The sequence below is a fragment of the Harmonia axyridis genome, chromosome 3, assembly GCF_914767665.1.
Source record: "Harmonia axyridis chromosome 3, icHarAxyr1.1, whole genome shotgun sequence".
Classification (NCBI taxonomy): domain Eukaryota; kingdom Metazoa; phylum Arthropoda; class Insecta; order Coleoptera; family Coccinellidae; genus Harmonia; species Harmonia axyridis.
The window spans coordinates 16,463,901-16,483,280 of record NC_059503.1 but is presented as its reverse complement, the minus strand read 5'-3'; the positions used below and the strand labels follow the sequence as shown (position 1 = coordinate 16,483,280).

At 37.2% G+C, this 19,380-nt stretch overlaps 1 protein-coding gene across 1 annotated transcript in view; it reads right to left on the bottom strand.

The window, feature by feature from the left end:
• The window catches only part of LOC123677072 (protein O-mannosyl-transferase TMTC1-like), a 397,650-nt gene that overhangs the window by 226,240 nt on the left and 152,030 nt on the right, over nt 1-19,380 (bottom strand). Inside the window, exon 3 of the mRNA XM_045613516.1 lies at nt 11,429-11,469. The gene's annotated coding sequence lies outside the window, so the exon portion shown is untranslated. The remainder of the gene's footprint in view (nt 1-11,428; nt 11,470-19,380) is intronic.

The following is a 19,380-nucleotide window of genomic DNA, read 5'->3' as shown; positions in this document are numbered from 1 at the left end:
TTTCAGGGTGCAGGGAATTCATTATTTTACCAGTCTTTCCGAATGAAAGCACAGTATCCTAGTTAATAGTCTATAGAAATAATAGGTGACGATTTGGTCTCTTTCATTGCTCTTATTACTACACATGCTTCCGCGTGCCAATTTGATTGCTGTTTTTGGTCGAACTTGTGCTCACATTCTACATCTCATCAATAGTTTGAGCAGTTATTAGGAGTCGTTGAGAATATTTAATGCATCACCGACGGAGGATTCTACATTCATCGAGAAAATGAGAAAGCCTTTTTTGATTTTCTGTTCAATTCATTATTGCTATTACTAGTTTGCTATATCTTCAATCAGAACATTTCAAAGTTCATCTAATTACTTTCGTGCGCTTATTCGGTCATGAAATCCTAGTTGCGAATGTTCCTTGCTAGTTCATTTCAGGTCGAGAATATAGAATAAATAATTACACAGTGGAATAACAAAATAGCAGTGATGGCTCGACAATAAAAGCTATACACGCCAGAAATTATCTGAAATAATCGACAATAGCGTAGATATTATTTTCAACTCCAGGGTATTCATGTGGCATGAGATCGTACGAACATCTGGACAAGTGTGCAGTGGTTCAAGTAAGATTCGATGAACTATACATATCAAGTTTATTATCTGATCGAAAAACGTGCGCTAACAACTGTAGTGTTCATAAAATCAACTAATCCTGTATGTAGAAATCTAATCTATGAATGGATCATTTATAGTTGCCCGGATAATTCAGATAATCCATCCTAGTAGGTTTTTTAAACGATCAATTCCTGACCCAGTCTTTCCGAAATGCATCATTTGTAACTTCGTTTGATTAACAGAGTTCCTTCTATTCTAATTTTTCCGGTATATGCAGATTTTGAATGTATCCCCATGAGAACAACATCAATTCATTCCATTCGTATATATTTGTAAGGAACCCTTCCGCAATATAATTGCGTCTCATTTTCCCTACTTCAGAATGTCCTTTGCGAGTGGAAATTGAAACTGAATTAGGAACAAATAGATAAAGTTAAATTGGTAGGGTTCGAAAGTTAGCTGGCAAACAAATAACGAACGGTTTAGATGGAACAAGGGAACCACATTATGAGAAGGATCTGTGACTAGAACACACGAAATTCTATCTGAATACAGCACTTCAATAAGGATCACCTTTATAATTGAAAGAAATTAATGTTGTTACCAAACCTCTTATTGTAATTTTGATTCATTGACCTCCATATTTCATATTTCACTTTTCGGTGCGTTTTGATTGTGAAAAAAGTGATGTTTTTCATGCAAATTCAAAAAATACAGTCAAAAATATAGGATATTCAACGTTATTCAAGTTAATATTCATGATCCAGAGGAACAGTGCTACAATTGAAACATCTGCATGATACGATATGAAATAAACGTGTATTATTTTTCAATGGCGAAGTGGGGATGGTCACACACTGTTGAAGTACAAGAGACATTCAGAGAATATGTCGATCACCTGAAGTCAATTTTATGCTCGACTTATATGAAGCGTCAAATTAAAACCACGAATTATTTGGAATATAAAAACATAGGTTACATTTATTTTTCTACTTTATACCATACCATATCATGAAAGATATTTCAATAATTTTTATTTTATCGAATAAACTAAATTCAAGCCAGGCACTTCGAAATTCGAATGAATACACAATTATGTGAGTCTTAACAATAAAGCCGTCTCGTACAATATTTAGGCTTCAACTGCCTAGCACTAGTTATCAGCTTTTGTCACCTTCAAATATTTCATGCACCAAATTACACCGTCATTGAACTTAGATCCACAATCACACTTTCGTGTATTGTGGGTAAAAGATTTCACCTCAATGAATCTACCTCACGAAAAAGCTGACATATTCTGAATTTTACAGTTGAATAAAACAGCTGATTCAAATCAGCTCTCCAAATTCAGGGCAAAAAACGATATAGCACTTCGGTTTTTATGCCCTGTTTTAGTAATGAATGGATGATTGGATTTATCTGGATGGGTTTATTCCTCTCCACGAAAAAGCCATTATGTATGGCCCTGCACGTTCGAATCCAGGTACTTTCGTGACAATAATGGAATAATGTTTGTTCAAACTGGACACAGTATTCCGAAAATCCATCATCGATCAAAAAACTTTCTGTGGTCATTTCAATATTTTCTTTTTATAATTGAAAGAGTGATAATTTAATGTTCATGTATGTAATAATTTTATATGGTCCTTGAACTAATAAAACTATACCTTCACAACATCTATACGAGTACCTAGTACCTAAAAATAAGCAGCGCACTAAAGTATTAAAATTGATTATTTTCATTCAAATACTCAAAATTATTATCATGTACCTGAATACCAACGGACATGAAGTTTGCATTGGTGGTAATATGTCGTTTATCCCATGAAATATATAGAAACATTCGAGCTAACTGGAGTAATAATTCTGCTACGAGCTCAGTAAAGCCAGAACATTGATACATATAAATTATAAAGGATATAGAATTGAAACGCTAGCTATTCTGTGTGGGATAACCATCATCCATGTGTCATTATCATTCCAGGATATTTAACGGTTTACATAATCTATCCATCAGATGAAATGAATTCTAGTCTTGCTATTGATGTTTATGTTCAATAGGATTCAGATCCAGATCGGATGAATATGATATGATACTAATGCTTAGTATAATTATTTGTTGAAACTTATTTATACAATACATCAGATCAGCTTAGTATAATGATGCTTTTATCAATTTCATAGATAAACTGCATGAAATTATGGGTCCCTTGCTTGTGTAGATACCGATGTGTGATCACTTTTAAGATGAAATAATGTTTAATCTCAATTCTGAACAACTTTGGTTTCGTTTCAGTATTATATTAATAACAACCTCAATTTCTAAAATTAGAATCTGATTTCTATGAAATCAAATATGAATATTGGGTTAGCGCTGAGGATGATGCCACACAGGAGAAAATGGGACTTCTAATTTCATTAACGTATTTCGTGCTTGTTCTAAGAATGAGAACCTCATCATTTTGAGTAATTATCTGTAATTTGTGAATTTCTAAAATAGTCTCGAACAAATACGAAATAGTTCGATACTATAGTTGGAAACTGAGGTACTCAAGTACTTCAAACGTTGATTTTTGGCTCCATCGAACAGATTTTCGTATATTCAGTGGACATTCATACTGAATTCATATGGATGACTTCGAGAATACCAAATAACTGAGAATAATACAAACGGTGTTGGTATAAATGTATAGGGTGGGCAAATTTCGGGCAATGTGAGCAATGTTTAAGCACTATATAACTTTTGAATTGGAGAAGAAACTAAACTTTAGTTCATACATTCTAAATTGGAAATCCAGCTAAAAAGTCCTACCACTGAATTCTATGTGGAAAAATACCTAAATAATGTTTTAATTTCAGAGCTCTATCATACCTGAATAATGTTTTGATTTCAGAGCTCTATCATAAGTTTAAGTGTTGTAATCTTTTATATATTTTTTGAATGAGTGTAAAATTAGTATATTAATGAATATTAAATTAAATTTATTTATTATTCGACGCTTACTTGTGGTTTCAGTGATGAAAAACAAGAATTCCATATATTCAGTTGACTTTCTTCGTTCAGCAAGGACACAAAATACACCATGTGAGGTTAGGGAAAGGTTTACTTAACTGTTACGTCATGAGCGAACGCCATGATATCATTCTATGAGCGCTTTCGCACTAGATTAAAAAAAAACAGAAAACAAGTGTCAGAATTAGCCTCAAACCTCGAGTTTATTGACGAAACAAGAGGGTATTTTAAAATCTGTCATATAACCTATTATCGGAACCTACAAATACGAGGCTTATTTGGTTGATTGCAAAAATAATCTCATCATCCGAAGCAATACAAGCCACGAGGGAATCAAGATTCAATTGAAAACGTAGATCTCAGATGTTTCAGAAGGGATATCGACGCCACTAGTGGAATTATTGATGTAGGATTTGTCCAGCGCTGAAGCATCTTTATATTACCACTCATATTGTTTGTACGAGAAGGGAATAACAAAGATATAAAGCATGGACCCAACACTGAGGTAATCGAGTTCAGGCCATTCCGCAAATGTACTTCGATGTAATGTGTCCTCGGTCCCCCTAGCAAGCTTAACCATGCATATTATATTATTTCGCCTACTACCGAATTCTACCTGTAGCAGCTTTTAGCGGATTTCGAACTCGAATGGTATGATTTACGATTTGCGGTTACGAAAATTGGGTAAATTGGAGCGGAATAGACGTCTTCGTGTAGTCGATGACCGCTTTAGTTTGGTTTGAGGTTTCATTGGTTTTTATCATCTACATATAATGTATGGTATGTAAGGAATCAGTAAATAAAGAAATATCAACGGAGTGTGATCATTTACCCTCTCTCGTGGTCACGTGATCCAAGGCTCAATCTTCTTCTCTCTAATGTTGGAGTCAATTCTCTGCACTGAGTTACCAAACGCGTCAATGTATTATTAGATCTTTTTCCGGAAAAAAAACTATATCTCCTCTGATTGAACAACACAGTTGATTGTTTGGATAACTATATGAAATTGTTTGCTGTGTGCCACCTCTCTGAGGATGAAAAGAATATATGATAATCAAAACCTGTTATTGATCGAGAAATTTTTAAATTCAGTGGATTGTAGGTACTCTGAAGCATTGGTTCGATCCTACAGCTGGTTACTGATGTCTAACTACATTTATATTTCAATAAGGGATACACAATGAAGTTTGAGACTGTTATATGGTACTGGAACTTCAAATTGCTAGCTCATTTCAGAATGGATGGAAATATATAACATGGAGTTGTCCTGGGTCCTCTCTAGAGACTCTGAAAAGAAAAATATGATTTTGACTGAGATCGAAGATGTGATTCTGATGAGGAATCTTACTATAAATTGTGGTTCACAGAATTTCACAGACGTTATCTGAAAGTAAAAACTTGTTTTCTATTAGATAAACGACTCAATATCGCACACATTCTCTTCTAACTGCTCTATCTTCAACAGCTCCTACTATTTATCATAGTTATAAGACGAATGATTTATCAACTGACCACAAAAAAATGATAAATGAAAAATCTACTAAAAAACCATGACTGACGTTTGGGAAATATTTGGACTTGTCAATGGACTCTGGCTTTAAACGAATAGGAAGATTCCATTAGAAAGATACTGTCCACTCATAATTTTCTGTAGAGAAGAGAATCACCCTTAAGGCATAATCAAATGTGGTAAGAGGTTTTTCTAACCATCTCATACTATTAGATAGTTTATTGGGCTATTTCCATCATCCGTGTGGTTGGATGTTTCCGACATTTCGGCAAGCATTCGCCTGCTGTCTTCAGGGTGGTGGTCCTGAGAAGGACCGGTTGTTTGGTTCTGAGAAGAACTATTTGCCAAACTTGGTCTGTCTGGACTTGTACGCACCATACTTTTTTCGAGTTCGTATGAGGGTATCGGGGTTTGAACTTTAGTTGTATCGGTTGCAATCCCTTCACTCTCATCACTGGTCTACAGAAGCAAGTCTCATACTTAACAAAGGCCCCAATGATTGAAGAACTTCAATACAAGCTAACTATGGCTTTTAGATACGATTTGTGGAGATTGAATCAGAAGTTTGTTTTCGTATTGCAGAAAACAAGGTTTTCTTTACTAGATCTAGCAACTTTAGAACCATTATGAAACACTTTCATTGGCTTGGCTCTCAAAATTCTATTTGCTCTTACTCTCCGTTCTAAATGTTTGAGTAATGTGAAAATCGGAAAACACACTGGAAAAACTCATTGGAAGTTGACAACCTCTTTAAATAATCAGTTTTCTCGACTGAACGAACTAGCATTCATGTATGAATTCGTAAATATCCCATTCACTTCTTTTTATTGACGTGGCAAATGCTAATCTCATTCCGATGTTATTATTGGGCGAAATACAATTTCATCAAATCACTCGTCCTGTTGACAGAAGAACGTCACTAGTGTAAATTATGTGCACACCATAACCAAACCGACTGTATAAATTGAAGGAGACAGCCAGTTGCGTAATCGACCATCAGCAGGCAATGGTGTCACGCGATTATTAACTCTCCGCTCCATCAGCTTATGTATAAACATGCCGTTAGTAGACGTTGACAAACTGATGGATGATTTTATTTCAGCCCGACGGAAAATTCCTGATGTAAACCTCTTGGACGAATTACACGGAATGCTCCTTCTTATACATTGGAGGGAATCATGAAAATGTATCTTAGGGTGGATGAAAAAACCTTCGGAATATATCTGGGAAGAATATTTTGAAGAGTCACTTATACCGATGATGAATGAGTCACGAACATAAAAAATATCCTGTTTCGACCTCATCAATTATGGAATTGTTACGGGAAAGTGACTGTTGTGATGTATGATTTGTGACAGTTTGATATTTCGCTTTTGCAAGTGTCTCCTGGAGATTAGGTTGAGGCATGTCCGTGTGGATTTTGAATATACAGTAAAAACGCTTGTCGTTTCCATTCAAGAGAGACAAATTTGAAATTGAAATGTGAGATGGTAGTACAAGCAGTATAATGTGAAAGGTTTTCCAATGAGAATAATACAGTTCAAAATGATTAAAATGGCTTCATTTTTATTTTATTTTTTGACATTTCTCATATTATTTGTTTTCAAATGGTTATGCCATTTAATAAAGAAAATACTCGCTTCAACAATGTATAGAAATTGTTGAATTGCTTTACCAATATTAGTGCTCATTTATAAGAACTGAGGGAGATTTGAAAAGTGATACCAAGTTCGGCTCAGAACTTGTCGTCATTCCAAGTCGATTACATTATCAAAATCATAGAAAATTCAAGAAGAATATAGGAGAAGAAACGGACAATATTATATCCGTCACAATACCTCCGATTGGTTCAGATATAATGTGTTGATATTCAAAATAACGATTTCCTGTTTCGTGCGTTTATAGCTTCGTGAAAACTACAGAATATTCAGACCATGTTTTTTTTTCAGACCATGGTTTATTATTTCCTCTTTCAATATTCGATAAGAATATTGCAAAAACGGCACTGCCGTGCTTCACCCGTGCAGGAACCTCTGGGTGCTCTACTCAAGGACAAGTTGCTCCCTTAGGTTAGATTTATAATTAGATTTAATGAGGGTTTCATTCGAGCGCGAACTCATGGTATGTAGTGACTCTGTCTGCTCACAGATGGCGCTATGGGTTATACTTTGGCTCAGGCGGATTTAAAAGGAGTCGTCGCGTTGCAACAGAGTTACTTCTCCACTAAACAGGCAGATATCGCTGGATAGCCTAACTGGTGAGTCTACCAGCTCTCGGGACGAAACATCAAACCCCTGGGAGAGGGAGCACCTCGTAACTTGGCACAAGAACAGCTTTCCAAAGATCTATTAACTGTGCACTCATCAAAAATCTTCTCGCCTTTAGTATAAGTTTATAGCTCGATAATAGTTCCAGAATTCTAATGAACTCCAGCTTCTAGGATGGCTTGGAGAAGGTCACTTTCCCACTTCTGCGAGTCTCTTGTCCATTTTTTGCGTTGGCTAGCTATAGCAGAGCAGCTGTCAGTAAAGTCATGTAGACTCAAGTGATTGCCAACATCCATATAGAAAAGACACAATCAGAAGAAGAATTGATGACAACGCATTCCGTCACCATATGATCCGGAGTTTCTTCCTCCCGCAAAATCTACAGTAGGCGTTTTCTGTTAAACTCATTATTAGGAGGTGCTACTTGAGGCGGCAATGCCCTGTAAGGAATCCAGTGAGGAGGTATAGCTTGCTAAGATCCTGATGCTTCTTAGATCTAGCAGCATCAAAGATACGAACAAACTTTTTGGAATGAACTTTCACAGGAAGATTGCACAAATCTGTAATATTTCCACAATGTATTCTACAGCTTCGAAGGAGATGAGATTTCTGGTGTGGATATAAAATAATGTTTTTAGCTTCGTGCAAATTTCCAAGCTGATCAGAACCATCAGAATTTCAGGAAGAATGTAGGAAACTAATCAGCATATACCTACATATATTAAGAATAACGATTTTCAGTTTCGTGCTATAAAAATTTTAGAGGAGAACGCAAAAATACGTGACGTGAAATCGGGAGCTTTTGAGTGCTCATCTCATAGACCAATTACACTCTTGGAAATCGCATTATTGGATTTCTTTAGGTATATAAGTTATGTCACAAACTCTCCCAATATTTTTTGCCCGAGTTCCGATAAATCGACATAAAAAAATATCAACAATTTCGGTTGATCAGATGGTTCCGGACGAAGCCGAAAAAACACTGCCGCTTTCACGGCAGCCGACACATTAATCATACTCCACCTCCCAATTCCTCGCGGACCGTAAAATAAAATTCAATTCGCATTGTTTTCCCGACGCCAGAGATAAGGATCGGACAAAATCCAATTTTTCCGATCGATTGATTGCGTCTAGCATGACGTCCGGGAATCGCAAGATATAGATAGAAAAAATTTGATAAAGGGCCGGACGATAATTCATTTATCCAGGCTAATGAAGTGGATTTCGGGGACAAAAACCTGAATGCACACGTCCGCTCACAATGGGACATGTTCCCAAGAGAGAGAGGAAAAATTGTCCGCATATCCTGATCACGCATTGTCCGACAAAAATTAATTAACGTCAGCCTGCAGATCGGCCTTGCTACGCCATAATTCACACTCCGTTTCGCTATTGTGGTTTGATCGATATTGATACCCCGGTTGTCAGGGTAAATATACGGAATATGCCAAATTGGGATGCGGACGGATAGCTCCTGCTCGGTGAAGAGTGGGCTGCGGATTGGTCGACATCCCACGATTTGATGAAGGTTGTGCGAGAATTGTAAGGTTATGTTGAATTGATAAACGGCGTTTTGTCCTTCGGATGTTAGCATCGTTGGTGAGCCGAGCTACTCCTCTGGTTTCTGCAAGGGGACTGCTTGCTGTCTTGCTTATTGAAAGAAGAAGAAGAGGTTACTACGATTGTTATTATTCTCGAAGTGATTTCAGTTCAATCGCCTGACACAATCTTCAAAGGACAAAATCCCCAATTTTACTTTGGCCAGTTGGCAAACAGATAACTTTTAGACGACGTAAGCCTTCTGAAAGAATGATAGCTAGAATAGCTACTCACAGTAAACCCATGAAAGAGGACTGATCTTCTATAATTTCACAGAGATTGGCAAAACCGTACGGTCACGTTCAAATTTACAGGCGTGATATTCGCTAGGAACCCCAAAACAAATCACAGGGGCTGTGTTCTTGAACGTGGCCAAAGCGTTTATTAAAGTATGGAACGAAGGAATGCTTTACAAAATATTGTCTGCCGACTTCTCACTCTCCATGATTCAACTAGACGGAGTACTCTCTTCAAAGAGGGCACTTTTAGCCGGAGTCCCGCAAGGATCTCTTCTGTCGCTGTTATTGCATACATTATATGTATCCGACATGCTGAAACCGGAGAAAACCTCCATGGTATTTTAGGCTAACCATACCAACATTCTTGCCAGTTCGTGGTGTCTTGGTTCGCTCGATGGAGAATTGAAGTGAACCCTGAAAAGAAAGTGTAAAGATCCTCACAGGGATATCGTAATGTTCGGTAGGTAGGAGGATTGATTGTAAAAACGAAGCCTAGTATCTAGAAGTGATACTTGACAAGAATTTCACTTGGAAACAACAAGTCACATCAGCTGTGTCGAAGAAAAGAAAAACCCACAACTCTGCAAAAGCAGTAAAATTTCCCTTTCCAACAAGCTTCTTCTCTACAAGTCCACCATTCGTCTGGTCATGACTTAAGCAAGTCCAGCCTGAGGATATACCGCAAAGTCCCATCTGCAGAAATTTCTAGTCGTGCAGAATACGATCCTGAGACGAGCCGAAAATGCACCATGCTATGTCAGCTACGTACAGACGAGCGTACACATACATAATATGAAGACCTGCAATTACCATTCCTAGAAGACCATTCACGACCTTCGACACAGCGAAACCTCCCGCAAACTTCCTTATAAGGAAGGCTTGCGTCTAAACTGAAAAAGCCCTGAGGACACACAATGTAGGAAAAGTGGCATCTTTTTTTTGTAACTTCGATAGACAAAGAATTTTACCCATGCTGTACTAGCTGTACAGTGATAGTGAACAAATTAAGTTGTTTTATTTCATTTAATTGAACTCCTTCTAATATTTTCGTATTTAGTGCTCCAATTTTATCTTATTTTGCACATAATGACTCAAAAACAGAACATTGGGTCAGATAACTTTGGGGTTTCGAAATAAAATATTTATGATATTTCTGAAAGACGACATTTTTCTGTTTGAATCGTGAATTTATTGGTTTTAAACGTTAATTAATTTGTTAAAATGAGCTATTTCAAAAACCGTAGTTACTCTTATCTGTACTTCACTACAGGGATATTGAAAACTGTTAGAAAAACTGATTGGCTTGAATTACAAAAACGTTGCGTTATTAAGGGATGAGTGTGATTGTGAATAGATCCGAAATATATTCGATGGTTCCCGAGATATTTCGAAAAAATTGAAAATCGAGATTTTTTTTCTGTATAACTCATTTGTTTTTGGAGATAACTTGACGATATTTGGTTTATAGCCATTATCCAATATAAAGATACTAATGGTGTCTTCAGATCATCAAGTGATGTTTTCAAATTTTCGTAGCTAGACTCGATATTTTTGTAGAGTGTGATACATTGTTGAATTCGTAATTTTTTTCCTTATTACCTCATAAGGCAAACTAATATGGCATCCATAAGAAAAAAAATTGACTATCGCTTCTCTGAATCAATGGAAACCAGAAAAAATCTGACGACACCATTAGAATCTCTATATTGGATAATGACTACCAACCGAATTGCGTGAAGATATCTCCAGAGACAAGAGAGCTATACCGAAACAAAAAACTCGATTTTCAGTTTTTTCGAGATATCTCGAAAACCATTGGAGATATTTTGAATCTGTTCCCACCAACACACTCATCCCTAGATACTATTTTGTAATTCAAGCCGCTCTGTATCTCTAACGGTTTCTGATACCCCTGCAGTGCCCCTCTAAATAGTTCTAACTCTGCATAATCGGAGACTGATTTTTGACCAAACGTTTCAATTTTTTATCATTTTTGCTCATTTATTGTTGTTCCCAACCAACAGCTAATAGAAATTACAGATATTTTCATTTGATAACTCGAAAACACTCAACCATATATGAATTTGCAGTTTGCAATAGGAATAAAACAGTTGCATGTTACAAAAAATACCAATGACCACTTTTTACTCCGAATGTTTTTCAGGTCCTATCAACACAACAAATATTGACTTACATGATATCGTGCGTGTAGGAATCCAATCAAACAGGAGCAATCTGGAAAAAAGATACAATGAGTTTAAAGCATGACTGTCCAGCTTTATCAGAGAGCAACATTCATTTTATACCCAATTAAATATGCAAAAGCGTGTGGCTAATCCATGTTGAACCATGTCACGCCGATAAACTGATTATTTACCGAAGCATTCAGTATACATTCCGATTGACGGAAATGAAAAATTCATACTAGAAAATGGATAACTTCACCACACATTCTACTGCAAATAATGGCATTTGCAATCATGCGGCATGTTTCAATGAATAACAAATTAAGTGTAATCCATTCTAAGTTTACTGTCATAAACAGATATATGACGTAATTTTTCATTATAATTACCAATTAAATCATGGCAGTGAAAACTCAGCTGCGCCATAGAGGGTTGTTTGTGGTATGCATTTGAACAAAATACCGCTAATTAAAGGATGTTATTACCCTGAATGACAAATACGTTGAAGCTTACCACATTGTTTATGTTACACAAAAATGTTATGATTGCCCGACATAATAATATGCTGTTTCGGAATGCATATAACCGTGGCCCTAAACATTACATTCTTCTTTTAATTTTGCCTATAGACATTAAATTCAAGTTAAAACAGTAATTCCATCTTCTCTCGTAATATTCATTCCCGAAATATTTATTTTTTCAATATATATTTTACCGGCAATGTGTATAATTCAGGAATTTTACATGATATCTAGGAAAAGTATAGATTGCTTGGGTCTTCTAGGCAATGTATGAAAAAACACGAATGCGTTTGTTCATTTCATACATTGTATACAATTCCCAGGCATTGTTTAGAATGCCTGCTGATGGTCTGATTATGTGAAATGAAATGATTCAGATGTGAATTAATTATCTTATCTGAATGAGTATTATGTTTTGTAATATACAGGTTGTTAAATAAGTGTGGCAAACAAGATAGACGTCTAAGATTTATGGCCACTAAAGACTGATTTGAAAAAACTTTATCGTTGGCTGATGAGTGGTTAGGAAAACAAGTCCATCCTGTCTTTTGGACCTCAGTTTTATCGACCCCATCTTGTGTTACGTCTGTCGCTTGAGCATCGCCGGAAACGATTACAGTGGTGCAGAGAACGTCAACATTGGAATGTTGAATGGCAACAGGTCGTCTTTTCTGATTAATCTCGATTCTCCTTGGGTGCACATGATGGCCGAAAAAGGGTTAGACGACGTCGGGGAGAAAGACGTGAACCTCAGTTTAATGTTGAGTATCATGTACACCGAACAGTAGGCGTTATGGTATGGGGTGCTATTGCACTTGCAAGTAGGCCATCTTTAGTCTTTATTCGAGGTAACATGACAGCGTTGCGTCACCTTCAAGAAATAGAGGAGCCATATGTTCTCCATTACCTTAACCGAGAGAGAATCCAATATTTCAGCAACATAATGCCCGACCTCATGTTGTCAGAGTTAGTTTAAACTTTTTCGAAGTTCATCAACTCATGGTATACTCGTATTTCACGAAATTATTGAAGGTATCAATGCTAAACCTATACTAGAGTCAGCAAAATTCTTATTCCAGCAAACACCATGAGACCGACCTTGGCAACACTACGTTTCAACAACCTCTAGGTGGACGGCCCATGATGAAACTCTGCGTTAGCATAGCAATATATCAGAAAATTTGTACTGATACCCACACATGAAATTCATTCAGTTATAACCTATCTTGTTGCACACAATAAAATATTCAAACACCACCTTGAGTTTCACTTCGATTGTAGTGGATTTACGATCCTCTGCACTAAGCATCTTCCTGAATTCAGAAGCCGTTCAAACTTCTGAATTCTGCACTGCTAGTTATACGGATTTAAAACCTGCTGAAAAAAGCAGAATAGTCTTTTGAGACCTCAGTATTAAAAGATACATTGAAAGATGAGAGTGCAATTATTATCGTTTCAGTTAATATTCGTTGGGAAATCATTTTTCCTACAACTGCTATGAAAAGTAGCGTATTCTTCATAGCTTACTCAATTTCAAAACTATGTATTGCTCATACTGTGGAAAATATTATTTCTTACGGCACTTTGCCCACACCTCGCTTGGTAGACCAATGAAATTGGGGTTTTGAGTCGTTTCTATGGAAATGCAATAAATTAGCACATACTGTCAACGAAGGCCATTTTGATTTGAATCAAGTCAATTACTTGAATTATTGAAATTTGTGCAGTTGTAGGAAAAGTATAGTGTGCAACATGTGGAGAAAGTCCTTTTCTCGCTCGTGTGTTTGCGGCACTCGCCTTTCAGGCTCGTGCTACAAACTTCCACACTCGCGAGAAAAGTTGGACTTTCCCCACTTGTTGCACAATATACTATTTCAACCCTAGGTTAAAGAATGCTAAAAATTTAAATCCTGTAATTTATCTGCATCATTAATTTTTTCTTATACATTTTCAATCAACAGAATTCGCCACAACGACAAATCCATCAATCCACCTCGATATTGAATGGAATTCGACACGAATCAACGAAAGACAAAGAAGGATTTCGGCAATCTACATTTTATCCGATGAAATTGAAGTGATGCGTTACCCATATAGGTAGCTCTAAGATCGACACAAGCTTCGAAGAATTTCCAATCATTTTTCCTCGAGAACACCCATTCGGTACGACAGCCTTTTCAATCTCACTCCATGTAACGAAATCTGCAATTGATTGCTACGTACTCAATCTCGCTGTAACAACAGGAGAGATCTGCTCATCTGTGGAAGTAGTATTAGGAAAAAAGGATGAGACCAGAGTGATCGTCATTCTCCTGTTTGTTAATAGTATCCAGAAGCGCGTTGAATTCGTAATACAGATAAAAGCCCCATATACCTGAATGAATGGTTGAGTTTTTGAGACGGATTGGATTGGAACAGAAGGAGAGGGAAAGAGTATACTCCAACGAAAAAAAGCTTCTTTCGTGATGATATTAATCGATCAGGCCCTCTTAATAGCTTTCAGTGTGATGGGAGACCAGGCAATTCTAGTGGAATGTTAATATAGCCTGTTAGTCTCTGTATAAAGGGGAATGGTGTGAGATGATTTTGGGTGGAGCTTTATTGTGGGGAGTATTAACTGTTGCAGCAGGAATGTGATTTCATTATTTCTATGTAGTGGGCCCAGAAGGCTTCCTTCTGAGAATAATTCGGCATTGGTTGCATTGCCAAAATGAATTTCGGGAAGTTGAAAATGATAGAGCATTTTTGAGAGGAGATAATAGGTATAATTGAAATTATTAGTTGTGGAAATATCATTGAATAGGCGTACAACTTTGCTTTCGCTTTTTTCCGAAATTCGGGACTTCATCGAAAAAAACAGGTTATACATTTATGATTCAAAGTATTATCAATCGCTGTTCACTACTTTTCCCATCTTTCGGGCAGCGTACGAATACCGCGTTGAAAAAACTGGTCATCTCTCGAAGCGATCTACGAATCGATCCAATTTTTCACTTAGTCATAAAACCGAAAGTGTTGGTCAGCCAGGCCGTGTGGCATTGATCGAAACAAGTGACAGTTCGAGGGAGCAACGTCTGGAGAATACGGCGGGTGGGGTAGAACTTCCCATTTCAACGTTTCCAAGTATGTCTTGACCACTTTCGCAACATGCGGTTGAGCATTGTCATGCTGTAAAATCACTTTATCATGTCTCTCGCTGTATTGCGACCGTTTGTCTTTCAATGCTCGACTCAAAAGCAATAATTGCATTCGACAACGATCGGCTTTGATTTTTGCAGTCGGTTTTATCAACTCGTAATACATTACGCCGAGCTGGTCCCACCAAATACTGAGCATGATCTTAGAACCGTGAATATTCGGTTTGGCCGTCGACGTGGAAGCATTTCGGGGTTATCCCCAAGATTTTCTGCGCTTGGGATTATCATAATGAACCCATTTTTTGTCTCCAGTCACAATGCGATGCAGAAATTCCTTCCGTCTTTGCCTTGCAAGAAGCTGTTCACAAGCAAACAGACGCCGTTTGATATCTTTCGGCTTCAACTCGTACGGCACTCAATTTCCTTGTTTCAGAATCATTTCCATGATTTGCAGGAGTTTTCAAATTGCTTGTTGCGTCATTCCCAATGATCCTACCAATTCTTGTTGCGTTTTATCAAGTAATGCCTCCACTTGGGATGGAGGAATACAGTTAACGGCATAATGCAAAGCATATTCTGTTGAACATTGTAATAGTGTACTCAATCTGAAAGTTATGATAAAAAATTGGATAATTCCTTGGTCTCATTTTTCAACAAGGTTGAATTAGGAAATAAACGAATTTCATTTTGAATAATGTTTGACTCACCCGAATCCCACAATATTTTTCATTCAAAACCAATCTAAAATCATTTTTCTATGGGTAAACAATATTTGCCGCGCAAAAGTGTTTCATTTGAGAAGTTCTCCTTTAAAAAAATGCCATATTCCAACTTCGAAAATTATAGTTGTGGGATTGAGCTGGACCCATACACATTTAGAAAAATTAAATGGTGACCATTCATCCATTGGGCTGCTGTCTGATCCATTAACCATCAAATGATCAGCTAACAAGTCTATCAACAGAGGCCTTATACATATAACTTTTAGGTTCCTAACCATCAACTCCTGGAACCCTAATAAAAGGCTTTCTAAAGTATGTGTATAATATGCCATCGATTAGTTCTTCTAAAATAGCTATCTATGTAGGATCCAGTTACTTATTGTTTCCCTGTAAATAATTGCGATGGTCAACCGGATGCTTGAAGACCTATTAGTTTCTTTAAGTGTCGAGGGCAAGACAGTTTCAATTGATTTAAATAGAACGAATTGTTATTGTACATAATGTAAAACGGATGTGTTATTCTTCGAGGTGTCGAAGATATGTCAAGAGTTGTAAATCTTGAAGATATTTATTGAGGGGTTGATGAGGTTCGAAGACAACACGGTCGTGCCAAATGGTTACATATGTTTCGCAGGTTCTAGTCCTTCTAGAATATTCGATTGCCAGGAATCCGCGAAGATCTTTGGGAGCGGTACGGCAAAAGCCCTTATTGGACTAGGGGTATGGTACCTCCCCTAAGGGTGTGGTCAAATCGAGAGAGCACAGTTCAGATTAAACCGAAGACGGATACAGACGGTACAGTTTAACTTAAGTCTAAGACGGGAGACAGAACAAGTTGGGTCGGTCAACTTAAGACGTACGACGTAAAGACGGTTCGCGGACTAGATTAAGACGAGTCGCGAACAAGTTATAGACGAGACGACCGAAAACTTGAAGTACGACAAAGACGTGATAATCGAAGACGTTTCGAGTGATTAAAACACGAGTTAAAGACGAAATTCAGTACCGTAGGGAGAAACTTGTAATTAAGACGTAATTAAGATCTTCTCAATACTGAGTTTGTACTGTATAATTGTGGCTTTGTAAATAGATGTGAATAATTCAAAAGAGTTTAATTATTACAAATCCAACAAAGTCACGGAGAAAAAGACGAAAGGCCAGGTAATCGAATCATACCTCTAGACGATCGATTAACCAAGCCTACATCTATTTATATATAATATATATATTTATAAAGCATATATCGTAAAACCCAAATCAACGATCTGTAAATCGTATATTCAACAGTTGGTATCGAAAAAAAATATTACTTCCTTATTCCTCATCACTTGTGAATTAACTCATATTCTACTAAAACCATATTTCCCTCAAGGGAGGGAATTTCCCCTCAATATAGGTAATACTCGTCAAAAACGCGAACGCACAAGTACTACGTGACTTGCACGTACCTACAGCCTTAGACGGATTCGATTAGCTAAGAGCATCGGGGCTTTATGTGCATGACACGAAAATGTTATCCGCCGAGAATTTCAATAAAACTCCTTTAAAATCCCGTCCGTTTCAATTGTCAGTCATGTCGCAGACGTCAATTCTTTCGCTGTTGAACAAGCGCCCCCTTTGATTAATTCCTTCTGTCAGGAAACGAATTCCTCCGGTTGAATCTGACTTTCATGTCATACGGCGCCCGAGCAATAAGAACTTTCATGAAACTTTGATCTTATGTGCACGACAAAGATTACACATCAGCTTTTACGATGTTGGGGTTTATCAATGTCTGCTTGTCCCCGCATGGAATCAATTCCGTTTCTATCTTGTGGATTGTCAATAGGAAGGGTTTCTAGCGTTGAACGTCAATGCAAAAGGTTTTAACTTTCGATAATGCTTTAAACTACTGGAGATCTGAAGATCGAATACAACTTTAATACTAACAGGACAAAGGAAACTTTTTAGTTTCCTTGATTGAATTATTTAGTTGCCTGCTGGTGGAGCCAAGCGTCCACTGGTAAGTGAAGACCTTTTTCAAAATCGTGGGTTTGTGTTAAAAAGTCACATGGAGGGAAATGTTTGAATTAAAAGGTCACTGAACAGGCAATATGATGTGAAATATAAACTATATACGGTTGAAAATAAAATATGTTAATTTTGATATATAGATCTGCTATATTAGGTGTACAATTTTGCTTCCGACGTTTTGCAATAGGTATATAGCTGTAGCGGTGAGTGGTAGTCGAAATGAATAGATCGTAGATGTCATACAATAAGCGTAAATATTTGTGAACATAACGCCATCGAAATATAAGTCGATTTGTGTCTGCATCATAAAGTTATTCTCGATTAAACATGTCAGCTTACGAGCCAAACTCTTGTCATTTGCGGGTGGTTTTAATTTTCTTCTTTGATATGAACAAATCTGCGTCTGAGGGTCATCGAATAATCTCAAATACCTATAGCAAAACCGCTATTAGTGAAAGAACCTATTGAGAGCGGTTTCAACGCTTTAAGGACGGTAATTTTGACGTCGATGAGCATGGCGGTGAAGGCAGAAGGTTTTCGAAGATGCAGAATTGGAGGTATTACTTGATCAAGATTCGTGTCGAACGCAACAAGAATTGGCAGGATCAATGAGACTGACGCAGCAAGCCATTTCAAAATGACTGAAAATCTCAGAAATGATTCAGAAACATGGAAATTGGGTGCTGTAGGAGTTGAAGGTGAGAGATGTTGAACGGCATCCGAGCAATAAGAACTTTCATGAAAGTTTGATCTTATGTGCACGACAAAGATTACACATCAGCTTTTACGATGTTGGGGTTTATCAATGTCTGCTTGTCCCCGCATGGAATCAATTCCGCTTCTATCTTGTGGATTGTCAATAAGAGGGGTTTCTAGCGTTGAACGTGAATGCAAAAGGTTTTAACTTTCGATAATGCTATAAACTACTGGAGATCTGAAGATCGTATACAACTTCAATACTAACAGGACAAAGAAAACTTTTAAGTTTAGTGGATTAAATTATTTAGTTGCCTGCTGGTGGAGCCAAGCGCCCACTGGTAACTGAAGACCCATTTTCAGAATCGTGAGTTTGTGTTGAAAAGTATCATAGAGAAAAATTTTTAAATGATAAGATCACTGAACTGGCAATACTAATATTATGTCAAATATAAACTATGTACAGTTATGGAAAATTTACTCGGAAACCTAGTATTTAGCGTACAAATCTGCAAGTCACTCTGGCTCCAATGGAACAGTGGAAGAATCGAAACATGAGTGCGATGCAATATCAAATATAAATCTGGTCTTCGCGAATGGCCGCTGGCAAGCGTAGTGGGAGATCTGTTAGTCGGGTCTGAAGTCTCTCGGTCTTGCAGATTTGTACGCCAAATCCCATGGTTCCGAGTGAATCTTCCAAATCTGTATAGTTGAAAATAAAATATGCTGATTTTGGTATTTCTCAAAAAATTCATCTGGTATATTAGGTGTACAACTTGACAACAAAAGATCTAGATGGTCGCAGTTCCCGGAAGGCTCACCGAGCCACATAGACCTCAGTTTAAGTAATAATAATAGGTGTAAAACTTTA